The sequence below is a fragment of the Oncorhynchus keta genome, unplaced genomic scaffold, assembly GCF_023373465.1.
Source record: "Oncorhynchus keta strain PuntledgeMale-10-30-2019 unplaced genomic scaffold, Oket_V2 Un_scaffold_3208_pilon_pilon, whole genome shotgun sequence".
Lineage (NCBI taxonomy): Eukaryota > Metazoa > Chordata > Actinopteri > Salmoniformes > Salmonidae > Oncorhynchus > Oncorhynchus keta.
In genome coordinates, this window is record NW_026290915.1 from 1144229 (window position 1) to 1155808 (window position 11580).

Genomic DNA, 11580 nt, shown 5'->3' on the forward strand with positions numbered 1-11580 from the left:
ACGACCACATATCAGTCATAGTTAGCACATTTTTCCTCTAAAGTAGTTATTAGCAATGTCAGAGCTAGTAAGAGGGAAAAGGTCAAGTGCGAGTGTTCGTTCACACATTTGATTTATTTTTGGGGTTCGAAAGGGGGTGCTGTGGGATTATTTAAGATACTCTTTGAAGAGGTAGGGTTTCAGAAGTTTTCAGAAGATGAACAGGGACTCTGCTGTCCTAGCTTTAGGGGGAAGCTGGTTCCACCATTGGGGTGCCAGGACAGAGAAGAGCTTCAATGGGGTTAAACCCACTGTTGTTCCTACAGCAGATTTTCAGCAGAACCGTACTTCCACGTTCTCAGAAGGTCTGTCTGTGCTGAAGAAAGACATTGGTCATAGTCAAAACAAAGTGGCTGATCCCAGAGCAGAGGGTGTCTTCCATAGCAGCTCCAGCCCCACATCTGTCTATCTGTCTCTCTGTGTCGAGAGGAGCTCATCAACACCTCTTCGACAGGCCTGACTGAGCCCCCACAGACACAAACTAAAACCCCTCGCCACACACACACACACACACACACACACACACACACACACACACACACACACACACACACACACACACACACACACACACACACACACACACACACACACACACACACACACACACACACACACACACACACACACACTCTCTCTCTCTCTCTCTCTCTATCATACTCTAGGGTAAGGGAAGCCACAGATCTAGGATCAGATTACTAATCTTAACCATACAAGAAAACTGACCTTAGATCAGAGTGTAGGGCTAATATCATCCTCGCCCCCCTCACACCATTTTGTACCCCCCTGTTCCTGAGAACCTTTCTCCCACCTCTTGTTCTGAACTGAGCCAGTCCAGTCCAACACCGCCCCAAAACCAAGTCCCTCTAATCAGATCCATGTTACTACCATAGAAATATAATGAATAGAACGGGTGTCCCCATTCAAGTCAAAGGTGGCATAATGCATTGACTGGTGGCTCGTTCTATTCAGTCCATTTCTATGGTCACTACCCCCTCTGCTCAGTGTTACCATAGATACAGCAGGGTCAGACACAGGGTGATGCACCAGAGAGAGCCCAGGGTGGGAAGAGAGAGGGACTGGAAATGGGGATGTTTCTGTTATTTTGTGGGTAGTTATCTTTGTTAGTGGCACTATAGTCCTGTAAGCTTCACGGTCGTTTTGTATTGTTTATTGTTGGAGACATTTCTAATAAAGAGGAATATGTACGCTCACCACGCTGCACCTTGGTCCGCTTCTAAACGACGCCCGTGACAGAACTTCCCACCACCAAAGGACCAAGCAGCGTGGACAGGAGAGGCAGCCCCAAACATTTTTTTGGGGGGAGGCACACGGGACGGTCAGCGGAGCCGAGGATGGAACCAGAGCCAGTCGAGGTGAAATTGGAGGGGAGTGAAGGGAGCGAAGCAGAGACAGTGAAGGAGTTGATGGGGAGATTGGAGGAGAGAGCTATGAGAGAGCTGCTGTGTTGGTGCATGTGTCCTCGATTTGATGTCACCTGAGTCAGCTCTCCATACTCGTCCTGAGGTGCGTGCTAGCCGTCTGGTGAAGACTGTGCCAGCCCCACGCACCAGGCCTCCTGTGCACCTCCCCAGCCCTGCACGTCTTGTGCCAGCTTGGCGCTCCAGACCTCCAGTGCTCTCCCACAGCCCGGTTCATCCTGTGCCTCCTCCACGGACCAGGCCTCCAGTAGGTCTCCCCAGCCTGGTGAGTCCGGTGCCTGCTCCACGGACCAGGCCTCCAGTAGGTCTCTCCAGCCTGGTGAGTCCGGTGCCTCCTCCACGGACCAGGCCTCCAGTAGGTCTCCCCAGCCTGGTGAGTCCGGTGCCTGCTCCACGGACCAGGCCTCCAGTAGATCTCTCCAGCCTGGTGAGTCCGGTGCCTCCTCCACGCACCAGGCCTCCAGTAGATCTCCACAGCCTGGTGAGTCCGGTGCCTGCTCCACGGGCCAGGCCTCCAGTAGATCTCCCCAGCCTGGTGAGTCCGGTGCCTGCTCCACGGACCAGGCCTCCAGTAGGTCTCCCCAGCCTGGTGAGTCCGGTGCCTCCTCCACGGACCAGGCCTCCAGTAGGTCTCCCCAGCCTGGTGAGTCCGGTGCCTCCTCCACGGACCAGGCCTCCAGTAGATCTCCCCAGCCTGGTGAGTCCGGTGCCTCCTCCACGGACCAGGCCTCCAGTAGGTCTCCCCAGCCTGGTGAGTCCGGTGCCTCCTCCACGGACCAGGCCTCCAGTAGATCTCCCCAGCCTGGTGAGTCCGGCGCCTCCTCCACGGACCAGGCCTCCAGTAGGTCTCCCCAGCCTGGTGAGTCCGGTGCCTCCTCCACGGACCAGACCTCCAGTAGATCTCCCCAGCCTGGTGAGTCCGGTGCCTCCTCCACGGACCAGGCCTCCAGTAGGTCTCCCCAGCCTGGTGAGTCCGGTGCCTGCTCCACGGGCCAGTCTGTGGCCTCCAGCGAGGGTGCCCAGTCCAGGGCCCGCAGAGAGGGTCCCCAGTTCGGGGCCTGCAGAGAGGGTCCCCAGTCCAGGGCCCGCAGCGAGGGCGCCCAGTCCAGGGCCCGCAGAGAGGGTTCCCAGTTCGGGGCCTGCAGAGAGGGCCCTCACACCAGAGGCGCCACCAAAGCGGGGTGGTTTGGTCATGGTATGGTTCTCAATCAGGGACAGCTGTCTATCGTTGTCTCTGATTGGGAATCATACTTCGGCAGCCTTCTTTCCCTGTTGTTTTGTGGGTAGTTATCTTTGTTAGTGGCACTAATAGCCCTGTAAGCTTCACGGTCGTTTCTTCGTTTGTTGTTTTGTTGGCGACATTTTAAATAAAAAGGAAAATGTACGCTCACCACGCTGCACTTCGGTCCACTTCTTTCGACGGCCATGACAGGTGTACTATGTATGGGACAAAATCACTACATGTGTGTTTGTCATACACTATAAATATCCAAAATCTGTTTCTCCTGACACTGTCTATGTTAACTTGGTGGAGTGTTACTATTGACACCACCTGGATGTATGTACTGCAGGTATCTAAAACAAAAGCTAATGCCAACCTCAAACAGAGTCAGATTACAGTGAGAAAAAGAGCTCCCTAACATTCCCATCGAACTCAGAGTCAGATTACAGTGAGAAGAGCTATAAAACATTCCCATCGACCTCAAACAGAGTCAGATTACAGTGAGAAAAAGAGCTCTAAAACATTCCCATCGAACTCAGAGTCAGATTACAGTGAGAAGAGCTATAAAACATTCCCATCGACCTCAAACAGAGTCAGATTACAGTGAGAAAAGAGCTCTAAAACATTCCCATCGAACTCAGAGTCAGATTACAGTGAGAGAAGAGCTATAAAACATTCCCATCGACCTCAAACAGAGTCAGATTACAGTGAGAAAAAGAGCTCTAAAACATTCCCATCGACCTCAAACAGAGTCAGATTACAGTGAGAAGAGCTCTAAAACATTCCCATCGACCTCAAACAGAGTCAGATTACAGTGAGAAAAGAGCTCTAAAACATTCCCATCGAACTCAGAGTCAGATTACAGTGAGAGAAGAGCTCTAAAACATTCCCATCGACCTCAAACAGAGTCAGATTACAGTGAGAAGAGCTCTAAAACATTCCCATCGACCTCAAACAGAGTCAGATTACAGTGAGAAGAGCTCTAAAACATTCCCATCGAACTCAGAGTCAGATTACAGTGAGAAGAGCTCTAAAACATTCCCATCGACCTCAAACAGAGTCAGATTACAGTGAGAAGAGCTCTAAAACATTCCCATCGAACTCAGAGTCAGATTACAGTGAGAAGAGCTCTAAAACATTCCCATCGACCTCAAACAGAGTCAGATTACAGTGAGAAGAGCTCTAAAACATTCCCATCGACCTCAAACAGAGTCAGATTACAGTGAGAAGAGCTCTAAAACATTCCCATCGAACTCAGAGTCAGATTACAGTGAGAAGAGCTCTAAAACATTCCCATCGACCTCAAACAGAGTCAGATTACAGTGAGAAAAAGAGCTCTAAAACATTCCCATCGAACTCAGACAAATATAATTGCTCTGATTATCCTTAGTGGTGGGAATGTGGGATGGACTGTAAGCAGGTTATTACCTGACCACAGGGATCCTCTCAACTATCTCATCACGGAACGTCTCCAGCCCAAACAGTAAAAAAGTGTCAACCAAGTGACAATATTGGCAGTTCCAAAAAAGCAGAATCACACTCAGATGAATTCCAATTCCCTGCCTGAAGTCACTGTTAAAAAATATCACCAAGACAACATCCACACTGGAGCTGACTGGCATCATGAGAAACAGGACTTTGGAAGAGTCAGCCATTTTACATGACTGTATTTGATGGAGTTGTTGAGTGTGTTTTCTGCCAGACCTGTGTGTGTGTGTGTGACTGTGTGAGTGATGTACAGGCGTCCACAGAAGGGGAGTTTATTCAACGCTAGCTAGCGCACATCACTCTTCTTCTGACGGATTGGGGCAGACCCTGGAGAGAGGAGATGGGGAAGGGGGAGGCGAGCAGGTCTAGAGCTTTGGGAAGGAGGGGAAAGTTTATGTGGGTGTGTCTGTGTGAGTGTGTGTGTGAGAGAGACAGAGAGGTTTCTGATGTGTGTATGATATTTTTTGTGTGTGTACTAGCTTTGCCTTTGAGTTTGTACTATATGTGTGTGTGTGTGTATTTATTGGGGAGGTGGGGGTCGTTTAGCGCTGCTGAGCGCTGTGAAGCGTCACACTGCAGAGAGTGAGGGCGCGATGACAAATCCATCACTTAACCCCCTCATTCACTCAACTGACACAGTCTGGGAAACCCATTCCACATGGCCCAGCCACTTATACCCCTCCGACCCCCTCTCTACCCCCCTGGAATACCATCCCCTCCCCCTCTCCCCAGGCTCCATCCAGTCTGTGTGCTGTGCTGCAGGCTAAATCCCCCTGTATCAGTAACCTGACTATTGCCCAGCACACTCAGTACACACAGAGAGAGAGAGAGAGAGAGAGAGAGAGAGAGAGAGAGAGAGAGAGAGAGAGAGAGAGAGAGAGAGAGAGAGAGAGAGAGAGAGAGAGAGAGAGAGAGAGAGACTTAACCTCTATGGCATTTTTAGTGATGGTTATTTGTAATGTGACTAGGTTCACGCAAATTGTCCATCATACTGCTGGGGAGAGACGTCTGCATGTGTTCATAGTTTAGGAAAGGAAAAGAGAGAGGTGGAGTGCATGTGTGTGTGTTCAGGGCAGGGAGCCAAGACAAACTCCAAGAGGCTGGTGCCTGGAAGAGGTGACTTGGGGGTTATTTAACCAACACGGACACACACGCAGGGCCTCAATGGCATGAACCAATCCAGAAGGTTCTTACTAAAGAAGAACCAATGCAGACACTATCCCCCATCAAACAGATGCACTATCAGTCATACATGCACTCTATAACATTGAGCCATCTCGCCACAGCAATTCATTCCCAGAACATTGAGCCATCTCGCCACAGCAATTCATTCCCAGGACATTGAGCCATCTCGCCACAGCAATTAATTCCCAGAACATTGAGCCATCTCGCCACAGCAATTCATTCCCAGAACATTGAGCCATCTCGCCACAGCAATTCATTCCCAGGACATTGAACCATCTCGCCACAGCAATTCATTCCCAGAACATTGAGCCATCTCGCCAGAGCAATTCATTCCCAGGACATTGAGCCATCTCGCCACAGCAATTAATTCCCAGAACATTGAGCCATCTCGCCACAGCAATTAATTCCCAGAACATTGAGCCATCTCGCCACAGCAATTAATTCCCAGAACATTGAGCCATCTCGCCACAGCAATTCATTCCCAGGACATTGAGCCATCTCGCCACAGCAATTCATTCCCAGAACATTGAGCCATCTCGCCACAGCAATTCATTCCCACGACATTGAGCCATCTCGCCACAGCAATTCATTCCCACGACATTGAGCCATCTCGCCACAGCAATTCATTCCCACGACATTGAGCCATCTCGCCACAGCAATTCATTCCCAGGACATTGAGCCATCTCGCCACAGCAATTCATTCCCAGAACATTGAGCCATCTCGCCACAGCAATTCATTCCCACGACATTGAGCCATCTCGCCACAGCAATTCATTCCCACGACATTGAGCCATCTCGCCACAGCAATTCATTCCCAGGACATTGAGCCATCTCGCCACAGCAATTCATTCCCAGAACTTTGAGCCATCTCGCCACAGCAATTCATTCCCAGAACATTGAGCCATCTCGCCACAGCAATTCATTCCCACGACATTGAGCCATCTCGCCACAGCAATTCATTCCCACGACATTGAGCCATCTCGCCACAGCAATTCATTCCCACGACATTGAGCCATCTCGCCACAGCAATTAATTCCCAGAACATTGAGCCATCTCGCCACAGCAATTCATTCCCAGAACATTGAGCCATCTCGCCACAGCAATTAATTCCCAGAACATTGAGCCATCTCGCCACAGCAATTCATTCCCAGAACATTGAGCCATCTCGCCACAGCAATTCATTCCCAGGACATTGAGCCATCTCGCCACAGCAATTCATTCCCAGAACATTGAGCCATCTCGCCACAGCAATTAATTCCCAGAACATTGAGCCATCTCGCCACAGCAATTAATTCCCAGAACATTGAGCCATCTCGCCACAGCAATTCATTCCCAGAACATTGAGCCATCTCGCCACAGCAATTCATTCCAAGGACATTGCTGTAAAAAAAGAGAATGTCCTCAGCCAACATACCTGATAAAATCAGGTTTGAATAGAAAATAATATAACAGCTCACCACTCAAAGGAGATTGGTGATTTGATGTGCTGGTGTCGACCTACAGACAGCCATGTTAGCTATGGTGCAGCTACAGTTTGTCAGGGTGACCTGAGGCCTTGCCTGTCAGTGTCTAACCCCATGTAAACCTGGAGCAAAGATCATATTATGATGACCGTCTAGTCATGTCAGACTGGCCTTGGGGAAATTAGAGGAGGTCTGAGAAAAACCAGAGCTGTCTAGAACATAGCCTACCCCGTACCCTGTACCCTGTACCCCGTACCCTCTACCCCAAAACCCAAGCCAGTGTTCATCTCCTAACATAGTAGAACCACTATATTACGCCCACCATAAACCCCAAAAAACCTGGCACTGAGCCCTTAACCAATACAACATACCCCCATAGACCCAACCTGGCACTGAGCCCTTAACTAATACAACATACCCCCATAGACCCAACCTGGCACTGAGCCCTTAACTAATACAACATACCCCCATAGACCCAACCTGGCACTGAGCCCTTAACTAATACAACTTACCTCCATAGACCCAACCTGGCACTGAACCCTTAACCAATACAACATACCTCCATAGACCCAACCTGGCACTGAACCCCATAGACCCAACCTGGCACTGAGCCCTTAACCAATACAACATACCCCCATAGACCCAACCTGGCACTGAGTCCTTAACTAATACAACGTACCTCCATAGACCCCACCTGGCACTGAGCCCTTAACCAATACAACATACCTCCATAGACCCAACCTGGCACTTAACCCCATAGACCCAACCTGGCACTGAGCCCTTAACCAATACAACATACCCCCATAGACCCCACCTGGCACTGAGCCCTTAACCAATACAACATACCTCCATAGACCCCACCTGGCAGTGAACCCCATAGACCCAACCTGGCACTGAGCCCTTAACCAATACAACATACCTCCAGAGGCCCGACCCCCACACCCCCTTGATCCTGCTATTCCCAACCAACCTTGCTGAATGAGAAGGAATGCTACTGGGAACGTTGAGGTAGAGAGGGGGCGCGAGAAAACTAACTCTTGTTCTCTGAAATTATCCACAATGAACCCTTCATACCCCCATATCTATCACCTATCTACAACTAACCCATTCATACCCCCATATCTATCACCCTATCACATATCTACAATGAACCCTTCATACCCCCATATCTATCACCTATCTACAACTAACCCATTCATACCCCCATATCTATCACCTATCTACAACTAACCCTTCATACCCCCATATCTATCACCTATCCACAATGAACCCTTCATACCCCCATATCTATCACCTATCCACAATGAACCCTTCATACCCCCATATCTATCACCTATCTACAATGAACCCTTCATACCCCCATATCTATCACCTATCCACAATGAACCCTTCATACCCCCATATCTATCACCTATCTACAACTAACCCTTCATACCCCCATATCTATCACCTATCTACAATGAACCCTTCATACCCCCATATCTATCACCTATCTACAATGAACCCTTCATACCCCCATATCTATCACCTATCTACAATGAACCCTTCATACCCCCATATCTATCACCTATCTACAATGAACCCTTCATACCCCCATATCTATCACCTATCTACAACTAACCCTTCATACCCCCATATCTATCACCTATCTACAACTAACCCTTCATATCCCCATATCTATCACCTATCTACAATGAACCCTTCATACCCCCATATCTATCACCTATCTACAATGAACCCTTCATACCCCCATATCTATCACCTATCTACAATGAACCCTTCATACCACCATATCTATCACCTATCTACAATGAACCCTTCATACCCCCATATATATCACCTATCTACAATGAACCCTTCATACCCCCATATCTATCACCTATCTACAACTAACCCTTCATACCCCCATATCTATCACCTATCTACAATGAACCCTTCATATCCCCATATCTATCACCTATCTACAATGAACCCTTCATACCCCCATATCTATCACCTATCTACAACTAACCCTTCATACCCCCATATCTATCACCCTATCACATATCTACAATGAACCCTTCATACCCCCATATCTATCACCTATCTACAACTAACCCATTCATACCCCCATATCTATCACCTATCTACAATGAACCCTTCATACCACCATATCTATCACCTATCTACAATGAACCCTTCATACCCCCATATCTATCACCTATCTACAATGAACCCTTCATACCCCCATATCTATCACCTATCTACAACTAACCCTTCATACCCCCATATCTATCACCTATCTACAATGAACCCTTCATACCCCCATATCTATCACCTATCTACAACTAACCCTTAATATCCCCATATCTATCACCTATCTACAATGAACCCTTCATACCCCCATATCTATCACCTATCTACAACTAACCCTTCATACCCCCATATCTATCACCTATCTACAATGAACCCTTCATACCCCCATATCTATCACCTATCTACAACTAACCCTTAATATCCCCATATCTATCACCTATCTACAACTAACCCTTCATACCCCCATATCTATCACCTATCCACAATGAACCCTTCATACCCCCATATCTATCACCTATCCACAATGAACCCTTCATACCCCCATATCTATCACCTATCTACAATGAACCCTTCATACCCCCATATCTATCACCTATCCACAATGAACCCTTCATACCCCCATATCTATCACCTATCTACAACTAACCCTTCATATCCCCATATCTATCACCTATCTACAACTAACCCTTCATACCCCCATATCTATCACCTATCTACAACTAACCCTTCATATCCCCATATCTATCACCTATCTACAACTAACCCTTAATATCCCCATATCTATCACCTATCTACAACTAACCCTTCATACCCCCATATCTATCACCTATCTACAACTAACCCTTCATACCCCCATATCTATCACCTATCTACAATGAACCCTTCATATCCCCATATCTATCACCTATCCACAATGAACCCTTAATATCACCATATCTATCACCTATCTACAATGAACCCTTCATACCCCCATATCTATCACCTATCTACAATGAACCCTTCATACCCCCATATCTATCACCTATCTACAACGAACCCTTCATACCCCCATATCTATCACCTATCTACAATGAACCCTTCATACCCCCATATCTATCACCTATCTACAATGAACCCTTCATACCCCCATATCTATCACCTATCTACAACTAACCCTTCATACCCCCATATATATCACCTATCTACAACTAACCCTTCATATCCCCATATCTATCACCTATCTACAATGAACCCTTCATACCACCATATCTATCACCTATCTACAATGAACCCTTCATACCACCATATCTATCACCTATCTACAATGAACCCTTCATACCCCCATATATATCACCTATCTACAATGAACCCTTCATACCACCATATCTATCACCTATCTACAATGAACCCTTCATACCCCCATATCTATCACCTATCTACAACTAACCCTTCATACCCCCATATCTATCACCTATCTACAACTAACCCTTCATATCCCCATATCTATCACCTATCTACAATGAACCCTTCATACCACCATATCTATCACCTATCTACAATGAACCCTTCATACCACCATATCTATCACCTATCTACAATGAACCCTTCATACCCCCACATGTATCACCTATCTACAATGAACCCTTCATACCACCATATCTATCACCTATCTACAACTAACCCTTCATACCCCCATATCTATCACCTATCTACAATGAACCCTTCATACCCCCATATCTATCACCTATCTACAACTAACCCTTAATATCCCCATATCTATCACCTATCTACAATGAACCCTTCATACCCCCATATCTATCACCTATCTACAACTAACCCTTCATACCCCCATATCTATCACCTATCTACAATGAACCCTTCATACCCCCATATCTATCACCTATCTACAACTAACCCTTAATATCCCCATATCTATCACCTATCTACAACTAACCCTTCATACCCCCATATCTATCACCTATCCACAATGAACCCTTCATACCCCCATATCTATCACCTATCCACAATGAACCCTTCATACCCCCATATCTATCACCTATCTACAATGAACCCTTCATACCCCCATATCTATCACCTATCCACAATGAACCCTTCATACCCCCATATCTATCACCTATCTACAACTAACCCTTCATATCCCCATATCTATCACCTATCTACAACTAACCCTTCATACCCCCATATCTATCACCTATCTACAACTAACCCTTCATATCCCCATATCTATCACCTATCTACAACTAACCCTTAATATCCCCATATCTATCACCTATCTACAACTAACCCTTCATACCCCCATATCTATCACCTATCTACAACTAACCCTTCATACCCCCATATCTATCACCTATCTACAATGAACCCTTCATATCCCCATATCTATCACCTATCCACAATGAACCCTTAATATCACCATATCTATCACCTATCTACAATGAACCCTTCATACCCCCATATCTATCACCTATCTACAATGAACCCTTCATACCCCCATATCTATCACCTATCTACAACTAACCCTTCATACCCCCATATCTATCACCTATCTACAATGAACCCTTCATACCCCCATATCTATCACCTATCTACAATGAACCCTTCATACCCCCATATCTATCACCTATCTACAACTAACCCTTCATACCCCCATATCTATCACCTATCT

The 11580-nt window shown here is 47.0% G+C and overlaps 1 protein-coding gene and 1 long non-coding RNA gene across 2 annotated transcripts in view; both read right to left on the reverse strand.

Annotated features, from left to right (window-relative positions):
• The window catches only part of LOC127928662 (metallophosphoesterase MPPED2-like), a 112760-nt gene that overhangs the window by 62263 nt on the left and 38917 nt on the right, over nucleotides 1–11580 (reverse strand). The window lies entirely within an intron of this gene.
• LOC127928664 (uncharacterized) overlaps nucleotides 10148–11580 on the reverse strand; it is a 1943-nt gene continuing 510 nt past the window's right edge. Inside the window, exons 2-3 of the long non-coding RNA XR_008131757.1 lie at nucleotides 10405–10482; nucleotides 10148–10209 (exon numbers count right to left, since the gene is read on the reverse strand). This is a non-coding gene — a long non-coding RNA (uncharacterized LOC127928664). The remainder of the gene's footprint in view (nucleotides 10210–10404; nucleotides 10483–11580) is intronic.